The sequence below is a fragment of the Bison bison genome, unplaced genomic scaffold (assembly GCF_000754665.1).
Source record: "Bison bison bison isolate TAMUID 2011002044 unplaced genomic scaffold, Bison_UMD1.0 scf7180017864036, whole genome shotgun sequence".
Lineage (NCBI taxonomy): Eukaryota > Metazoa > Chordata > Mammalia > Artiodactyla > Bovidae > Bison > Bison bison.
In genome coordinates, this window is record NW_011494608.1 from 2,315,705 (window position 1) to 2,326,016 (window position 10,312).

Here is a 10,312-nt window from a genome sequence, read left to right on the forward strand (position 1 = left end):
TTTATAGGCAAGAAGATGAAGGCTCAGAGATGCCAGCTAACTCCTCCTGAGATCCATAGCTAGTAAATGGCAGAAACAGGATCCAGCTTTAGATCTGATGGATTCTTGACGCTGAACCACAGCATGGCGTCTCTAAAATGCCCTGAGCTACATAAATGGTCCTGCTAGCTAAACAAGCTGTCTTGCCATGATATGGCCCAATTCCAGGACATCCAGCACTTTCTGCTCCTTCCTCCTTCTCACTGGCAGCAGACTCACCCCTCTCAGAACACAAATGGCTACAAGGCAAGACGCTCTGTGTTGGGCCATTTTGTGCCTCCTAAAGGTGGCAGCTTTGCATCACGACTTTACATAAATGCTTTTGGCACCGACAGCAGGAGGCAGGCAGGAGTGTGGCTCTGCCATGCGACAAATATAGAGCTGCTGTCCTTAAAACTCTCACAAGAGACTAACCCTCAAGGGAGACGCCATGCAATAAATAATTTTTGCCATAACACATTCCTTGCCTTTGCATAAATTTAACACCCCGCTCTCTGTGCAATATGTGATCTTCCTGCTAACTCCCCATAGACAGAAATAGCTCTGGTAAGATGTGAAAGAAGACAAGCGGCAGAAAGGAAGAGGGAGACACGACACATAGAGGAACTTGACTTTAGTGCCGGCTTCTCTACGAGGGATATCACTCTTTGCATCCTTCATGGAGAACCGTGTGCAGAGGACAATCACAACTGGCCTATGGGGCCTTCCAAAGCACAAAAGGAACTGCATTTCTGGGACGCTGAGATGCTGGTTCCCTGTTTCTTCTGGCAAGTAGCATCGGGCTGCTAGTCTCTGCCTGCTTTTCTCCAACAGTGGCCATGGACTACTTCCCTCATGTGCCTGGCTTGTGTCAATGGGTCTATTCCTGACTCCAGTCAAATGCTTAAACTTGTTTTAGGTGGAGCTCTGTCATATGCAACTGGAAGACATGGACCAATATACCAAGGTTCCTTTCTGATGAGCTGTTGACTTGGATTTTGCTATATCAAGAACCCAGAGGAAGGAGATAAGGTTATCTGAAGATGTATCAAGACATAAACAGCTGAATTTGAGCAGATGATAAACAAGACAGAATTCAGTCCTATCTCACCGTTCTCATGTCTCCAGACAGAGGCACCAATATATGAGAATTTCAGTCAAATGTTGCACCTGCCTGGTATGGTCCACGCTTCTCTATGGTGACCAAATGGGGTTTAAACATTTTGTGAAGCTTATTACTGATGAGTTAGAGAGCATATTGGAGAAGGCAATGGCAACCCACTGCAGTACTCTTGCCTGGAAAATCCCAGGGATGGGGGAGCCTGGTAGGCTGCAGTCCATGGGGTCGTGAAGAGTCGGACATGACTGAGAGACTTCACTTTCATTTTTCACTTTCATGCATTGGAGAAGGAAACGGCAACCCACTCTAGTGTTCTTGCCTGGAGAATCCCAGGGACGGTGGAGCCTGGTGGGCTGCTGGCTATGGGGTTGCACGGAGTTGGACACGACTGAAGCGACTTAGCAGCAGCAGCAGAGAGCATATTGCCTCTTACCACAATGCTGGTTGGCATCAGAGGTCAAAAGAGTCTCCTGGGGACTTCCCTAGCAGTCCAGAAGTTGGGACCAGCAGTTTGACAATTAGTGGTCTAGTAGTTTGCTTCCCAGTGTAGGGAATGTGGGTTTGATCCCTTGTCAGGGAGTTGGGATTCTACATTCCTTGGGGTCATAAACCAAAGCACAGAATAGAAGCAATGTTGTAATAAATTCAATAAAGACTTTAAAAATGGTCCACATTTTTTAAAAAAAAGTCTCCTGGCTACTGCTTTTATTACCTCAATGACCCAAATCATAAATATTGAGTAGGAACACTAATACTTGAACCCGCCTGCATTCCTATGTCCTGGGTCCCCACACTCCCCATTTAATTCCTGTCTAGATCTAGGTCTTATGTTCCAGTTATAGTTTTGGCTGCTGGCCTGGTTTATCAGTCTAGGACTTTGTTTCTCCAGAGATTGGAACCGTGTCCTGAACCCCCAGCCAGTCGTGGGGGGCTGCTGTGTGCTGGCCTTGCTGCAAGGTGCTTACAGGGTGCCACAGTCATGAAAGTCAAGTCCCAGACTCAGTTACTAAACTGCCTGCTGGACATTTCCATTGATGGCACCTCTAACTTAACATGCCCAGAATTATTTGCACCAAATCTCTTCTCCCTAATCTCTTCTCCTGCTAATGCTCTCAATATCAGTAGACGGGATAACTGTCTTTCCATTTGCCCAACTCAGATATGCCAAGATCATCCTTCACTCTTTGCTTTCACATACTCCCATATACCATGGAAAAGGAAACAGCAACCCACTCCAGTTTTCTTGCCTGGGAAATCCCATGGACAGAGGAGCCTGGTGGGCTACAGTCCATGGGGTCACAAAGTCAGACATGACTTAGCGACTAAGCATGCATGCACCTCCATATACAGACAATCACTCTGTCCTACTGAGCATATTCCCAATAATTTTTCAGGACAATCTGTTTGTCTCCAGCCCCACATTTAGCATCTTGGCCTAAGTCACCAGCATCTTTTACCCTGACTGTGGGTCTATTTGTTCCCATCTTTGCCCTGATCCAGTCCACTTTTCACACAGCAGCCAGAATAACTATCTCAAACCACAGTCCCACATATAGTGTCAATCCCACACATGGCGTCCTCTGCTGGCTCTCCTTCGTCTCAGCACCTATTCATCTTCTGGGTCTTAGATGAAATGCAATTTCCTTGGGTCAGTTTTCCCTGACTACTTTCATAGCATCCTATATTTAATCTTCATAATGTCTATCAAATAATGTATCAATTACTGTGTTACCGTTTAGTGAATATCTGCCTTCCCAGGTGAATTAAGTTCTAAAGAAGGTGGGTGCCAATATCTAGTTTTCTTCCTGTCCCCCATATAGTTAATGCTCAATAAATATTTAATGAATAAATTTATCAATGAATATCACAGCTCATTCTAACAGTATTCAAGTGGAGCCTAAACAGTCATTATTCTGGAATACTGCAAAGAGAAATCGGTTTTGAAGGTTGGATTAGATATTTCTTAAAATTCCTTCCAAGTAATCCTTTTTGATTTTTTCTTACAGTCTCATTGTCCCGATGTTAAATACTAGTCATTATTCATAGAAAATACAAGAGGTAAGCTCACCATTTACTAAATTAACCTACCATAGGAGATACCATCAGTTACTATATCGCATCATTAAGTCATTTTATTTCCATTCTATTTTCAGTCCCCTCTTCAGAATATGGGAGAGGGAATAACATTTATCATCATCTAAAAGAAATTAAAGCTACCAACCCAATAAATTAAGAGGATTGTCTTAGGTCTTACCAAAGAATTCACCAAAAATTTCCTGGAAAGAACAAGCTCTCTGAGGGCATTTAAAATTGGATTTGATTTACAAAATTTGATTTGCACATAACTATTCAGGAACACATTGATTGCTTAAAGTGAGGTACACCAGGACATAACTACCTTTAATCTGTTATAACAAAGGCAGCAATTAAAATTGCTTTTGCTAAGCAACTTTTGAAACAGAAGGTTCGATCTCTTTGCTATACTCCCCTACCCAGAAGACTCCCTCTCTCCCCACACGCTTTTCTCCTCCTAATTAAATGAGGCAACCATTCTGGATTCTTTGTAGAATGCAGTTTCTGACAGGATCACCCTCCTATCTTAGAGATACTGAAAAGGCTGGGTTAGGGACTTAATTTCATTTCCATCCCTCTTTGTTAATATAGTCCCTTCTTATTCTCGCTTCTTGGAAGCATTGTTAGGGAGGGATCGATTTGTTGGTTATTAAGAAATGGTCAGTTCCTATGGTATTAGATGTGATATTCCCCAACCACAGTGTCATTTTCATCCCCTGAAAAAGTGTGCCCTTTGTGTTACGTATCTGTTTGTTTGCTTTATTTAGCCCCTGGTGCGAAGTGCCTAATAAGGAATCCTGACGACAGTTCGCTCCATCTCCAGATTGAATTTCTTTATAGATCAGCCTCAGGAATTCATTTCCCAACCGGTTTTAATCAATACAGCTTGACTCAGCTTAAGTTTGGAGAAACTAACAAAAACGCACTGATTGGGTGTCTCAAAGCACCGTCTTCATAAAGGCTCTCTTTGATGGCGACCCATCAAACTGACCCATGGCCTCTGAGTGGAGTCAGGGCCAGAGCTCTACCCAGGTCCCAAAGCTGTCATTGTCCTGTTTTGTTTGATTCTGTGAAGCCGGAGGCCAGAGAGGCTTTTGCAAAAACAGCATGGTATGAGGGAAAGATGAGTAATGGTGTATCAGGTCACCCTCAGAACTTGCTGTTGAGCTTCACTGAGTGGCTGAAACATCCTGAGATTCCATGTCAGCATCACAGAATAAGGTGACTGGGACTATGTGTATATGAGGTCTCGTTGAGCTCTGAAGCGCTAAGACTCTGTACGGAGACAGAAGGAACTGCTGGATCCCAATCGTCCATCCCACTTTCCAAACGCATGCTGAAATGACCACCATTTGGCTAAAGAGATGGAAAACCGTCATTTCTAAATCATGGAAAAAACACTTACCCTCTGCCAGCAGGATTTCAAACCCAGCTCTCACATTTTCTCACTATGGGGCCTTGGCTAAATCATATTATCTCTCTCTCGCTCTGTTTCCATATCTTTAAAATGTAGACATGTAATAATACCCTTTATCCAATTGGGGGATGTTGTGAGGGTCAAATGGGGTCACAGATGCAGAAAGCACTTTGGAAAATAAAGCAGAATGCAGAAAAGGAACTGTTAATCAGGTGGTCATCGCACTGCTGGAGCACAGAGCCTTGAACATCACCCTGGAGCTTCATAAATCCGGCTTCCTCCTGCTTCCTGCCCTCCCAGCTTCCCCACTGCAGTTGTAGTTCACGCTGGGCCAGAAATCGTGGCTTGTTTGCAAGTTATTGGAGTGCAGAGACTCATCAGTGTGGGCAGTGACTCCATCCTTGGGGACTGCTGCAGGGATTCAGCCAACTAAGCTCAGCCAGCCTGTTCACCCTAGCAGGGCAAGAGTCCTAATACCCACTGGTCAACCAGCCAGTCAGCCATCAACGCGGTGCTTAACACACTGGGAGCACAGAGCTTATGATACTCCATATACAGGATCAACAGTGAAGATGGGCTGACTCCATGCCTTTTTAGATTAATAGTGGCATTTGTAAACTAGTGAAATTCTAAATGAGGCATGGTCATGCTTTTTTCCCCTAAAATCCTACTGATTTTTTTCTTAAGTAGAATATCTGTAAACTCTAGGACCTAGAAATATAATTAATTTCAGTCAGTACACCTTTTAAATACCTATAATGTCCTGGGTTTTTATTCTGAGCCAAGTTTGGTACTGATTACATTACATAAATGATTGAATTTATTCTTAAAAACATTTCTGTGAAGCATGTATTCACTTAGTAATGTTTCTTGAATGAATGAATGCATGAATACAGTTAAATAATGAATGTGTGTTGAGTGCACTGTGTTAGTTATTAAAGGTTCAGAAATAAGAAAAATAAATGGCATAGCTGTTATCATTGAACTTATGGTCTAAGTATTATGAGCCTCATTTATAAATAAACAAATGGAAACACAGAAGATGAATTAACTTGCTCAAGGTCACACAGCAGCAACGTCAAGAGACTGAAAGCAAGTCTGGCTCTGGTCACGATGGAGTAACTAGTACAAACTTACCTTCCTACTTCAAGGAATGATAACAACTTACAATACATATGTACATAAAGCAATAGTTTTCAGGCACTGGATATCAAGGAGCATTGTACTGTGATCTGTAGTGAAAGAAAATCACACAAAATAAACCTCATGTTTGGTCTGATTCTGTGCTTTAAAACACTTTCCCAACTTCAGCAGAGAGAGGTGGGATCTGCAAGGAGGGGAAGTTGAGACATATGTTTGGGGGGTTCCCACTGCATGTGCACGAGGTGAGACTCCACAAAGTCTAGCAGAGAGCAGCTGCTGTGCACCAGCATCGCAGAGATCATGGAGAACCTGTAGGTATGGGAATTTCAATCCAGCCAGAGTGGAGAGACCTCCCACTCCACAGAGTGGAGAGCACCTCAGGGATTCAGTTGAGACCTCATAAAGGCCAAGACTGAGGAGTAATGACCAAATCCTAGACACAGAATCAATCCCTAGGATACAGAAAAAGTGAAAACAAACCAGCCATTAACAATGTAAACAAAAAAAATCCAAGCCTGGAAAGTTGAGAAAATCTAACAGCAATTTAATAACTCCTCAAGCAGGATTTAACGCTCTTTAAAAAAAGACATGATCCAGACTTCCTACAATGCATTTTTTTAAATGCTCAGTGTATATTTAAAAATTGTTAAATATGTGAAGAAGTAGGGAAATTTGATCTGTAATTTATAGAAAAATAAGTCAGTACCTGATCCAGTCATTGGAAGTAGCAAATAAGGACTATAAAACAGTTATTATGAATACATTCAAGGATATAAAGGAAAAGATAGCTATAATAATTAAAAAGAGAAAAATATTTGAATTCTAAAAGTGAATATTATAATACATAAATAAAATTTATTTAATGATGATATATTAGAGATGGCAGAGGAAGAATCAATAAACTTGAGATAGATCAGTAGAAGTGATACAATCTTAATAATTCAGGGGGAAACTTGAAAAAAGGAAAAGTGCCTCAACAGCAAGTGCAGTAATACAAACTCTCTAGTATTCATGTGATTGAAGTTCCCAAAGGAGAGTGTAGAGAGAATACATCAAAAAAAATATTTCAAGAAATAATCGTCAAAATGTCTCAAATTTGATGAAAATATCAACCTATAGACCTCTAAAGCCCAGCAAACCTAAAGCAGGATAAATACAAAGAAACACTGGAATGGAAGAGAACAACAGATTTTGACGATGTTAAAAAGATCATAGATCCCATGACTTAGAGGACATGGATAAATTCCTTTACAAGCATAATTCAATAAAAGTTACATAAGATTTTTACAAATTGAAATTTTTATTCTAAAATGTATATAAAAATTCAAAGACCTAGACAATAAAATAATATTATAAAAGAAAACTTGAAAGTCTTAAACTATCTGATTTCTGATTTACTGTAAAGCTACAGCAGTCAATACAGGATAGTATTGGCCTAAGGATATAAAAATAGATCAATAGTAAAGAATTAGATAATCCAGAAATAAATCTATACATTTGGATCAATTAATTTTTAAAAAATGCATGCCAACAACTTAACAAAGAAAATTTTATGCAGCAAATGGAGGAAAAAATCCAATACTTTCCTCATCAAACACAGAAATTATTTCAAGATGAATCATGGACATGTAATACTATTGACTAAAGTCAATACTATTAATCTTCTTTAAGAAAAAGAAGAATGTATTCAAACTTCAGTATGGCTGAGATTTCTTAGAAAAAACACAAAAATTAACCCAAAAGAAAAAAATAATAATAAATCAGACTTTATAAAAATTAAAGAGCTCTAGTCATTAAACAAAAACAAGCCTGTTAAGAAAAGAAAAAGGCAAACCGCCAACTGAGAGACATTATTCACAGTACCTATATCTGACAAAAGATGCATGTCCATAATATAAAATAATCCTTGTAAATTAATAATTTTTTAAAAGTTATAAAAACAGACAAAAGACTTGAACAGATAATTCACAAAAGAAGTATATAAATGGGCAATGAGCTTGAGAAAAAGCTTAACATCCTTAGTCATCAAGTAAAAGCAAATTAAAGCCATAATGAAATACCATTACATATCTACTAGAATGGCTAAAATTTAAACAGTAACACCAAATGTTGGCTAGGATGGAATGCCACCAGAACCCTCATATACTGCTGGTGGGAATGCAGTGATACAAATGCTTTGGAAAAATGGTTTGGCCATTTCTTAGAAAATTATATATCTCCCCTATGATTTAGCAAATTCATTCATAGATATTTTACCCAAGATAAATGAAAACATATGTCTAGAAAAGACTTATCCAAAATGTTTATGAGAGCTTAATTTAATAACCCCTATCTGCAAACAACCTGCAACAGGAGAAGAGAATACAGTGTATTATATTATATTAATATATTAATTCAACAAAATGTGTTTGGTCGGTCAGTCATGTCTGACTTTTTGCAAGCCCATGGACTGTAGCCCACCAGGCTGCTCTGTCCATGGAAGTTTTCAGCAGGAATACTGCAGCTGGCTGCCATTTCCTACTCCAGGGATCTTCTTTACCCAGGGATCGAACGCTCATTTCTTGTGTCTCCTGCATTGGTAAGTGAATACTTTACCACTGAGCCACATGGGAAGCCCCCAACAAAATACTAATTAGCAATAAAATGTGTAAAGTGTTGTTATCCACAGCAGCATGAATGAATTTTAAGAATATTCTAGTGAGTGAAAGTTATCATATACAATGCAAATGTAAAATTCATTTATTCAAGAAAGGCAAAACTAACCTTTGGTGACTGAAATCGGAACATTGGTTGCCTCTAGGGTGGTAAGGATTAAATTTAGAAGGGTTATGGAGAACTTTCTAAGGTGACAGAAGTGCTCCTTAATTTTACTGGTGTTTTTCGGTACATTGAAGAGCACTTGTCAAAACTCATTGAACTGTGCCTTTAAAAATGTTTATTTACTTGTGCATAATGGCATCTGGTCCCATCATTTCATGGGAAATAGATGGGGAAACAGTGGAAACAGTGTCAGACTTTATTTTTCTGGGCTCCAAAATCACTGCAGATGGTGATTGCAGCCATGAAATTAAAAGATGCTTACTCCTTGGAAGGAAAGTTATGATCAACCTAGACAGCATACTAAAAAGCAGAGACATTACTTTGCCAACAAAGGTCTGTGTAGTCAAGGCTATGGTTTTTCCAGTAGTCATGCATGGATGTGAGAGTTGGACTGTGAAAAAAGCTGAGCGCCGAAGAATTGATGCTTTTGAACTGTGGTGTTGGAGAAGACTCTTTAGAGTCCCTTGGACTGCAAGGAGATCCAACCAGTCCATCCTAAAGGAGATCAGTCCTGGGTGTTCTCTGGAAGGAATGATGCTAAAGCTGAAACTCCAGTACTTTGGCCACCTCATGTGAAGAGCTGACTCACTGGAAAACACCCTGATGCTGGGAGGGATTGGGGGTAGGAGGAGAAGGGGACGACAGAGGATGAGATGGCTGGATGGATCAATGGACATGAGTTTGGGTGAACTCTGGGAGTTGGTGATGGACAGGGAGGCCTGGCGTGCTGTGATTCATGGGGTCGCAAACAGTCGGACACGACTGAGCGACTGAACCGAACTGAATTTTTATCTAGTTAAGATAATCCTGTCTGTCTGATTCCAGTGCCCACATATTTTCCTGCTATATTATGCTGAATATCAGGCAAAATGTTAACCACTGGAAACTGTACTATCCTGAAATGAGTCAGCACCTTGTAAAGCAAAGAGAATGGATTCCTCTACTAGAAGAGCATGAAGAAGCTGTTTATAAACTGTAAAGGTAACAGAAATATTTATATTTATTTTTAAAGAACTATTATTATAAACTGTAAAAGCAGTGCTTTGTCACAGGGGTTTTGGAAAAAGTGGCTATTTGCATTACCTGTGACTGCATAAACAATTACTAAGACTTCTAAGTGGCTTAAAACAGCACACTTTATTCCCTCTCATTTTTCTGTGGGTCAGGAATTTGGAAGAGACTCAGCTGGGTGATTCTAGCATTGAGACATCCCATGAGGTGGCAGTCAAGTCCTGGAGGGGGTGCAGTTATCTGAAGGCTGTAGGGTCCTCCTTCAAATTTATTCCTTGGTGGCTGACTGGCCTCAGATCCTCCCTGGCCCCTGGCAAGAGGCCTTAGCTCTTTGCCAAGTGGGCCTCTCCAGACTGCTGACAGTACATAGGATGCGGCAGTTGGTTTCCCGCAAAGCAAGTGATTCTGTGATTGAATGGAAGTCCTTATGCCCTGGTGGTTCAGACAGTAAAGAGTCTGCCTGCAGTGCAAGAGACCTCTGTTGGATCTCTGGGTTAGGAAGATCCCCGACAGAAAGGAATGGCAACCCACTCCAGTATTCTTGACTGGAGAATTCCATGGACAGAGAAGCCTGGAGGGCTACAGTCTATGAGGTTGCAAGAGTCAGACATGGCTGAGCGACTATCACTTTTCCCCTATGCCCCAGGCACACTGAGGCCAAACACCACCAAAATGTTAGGGTCTGGAGCAGAGAAAAGTCTACCGCAGGG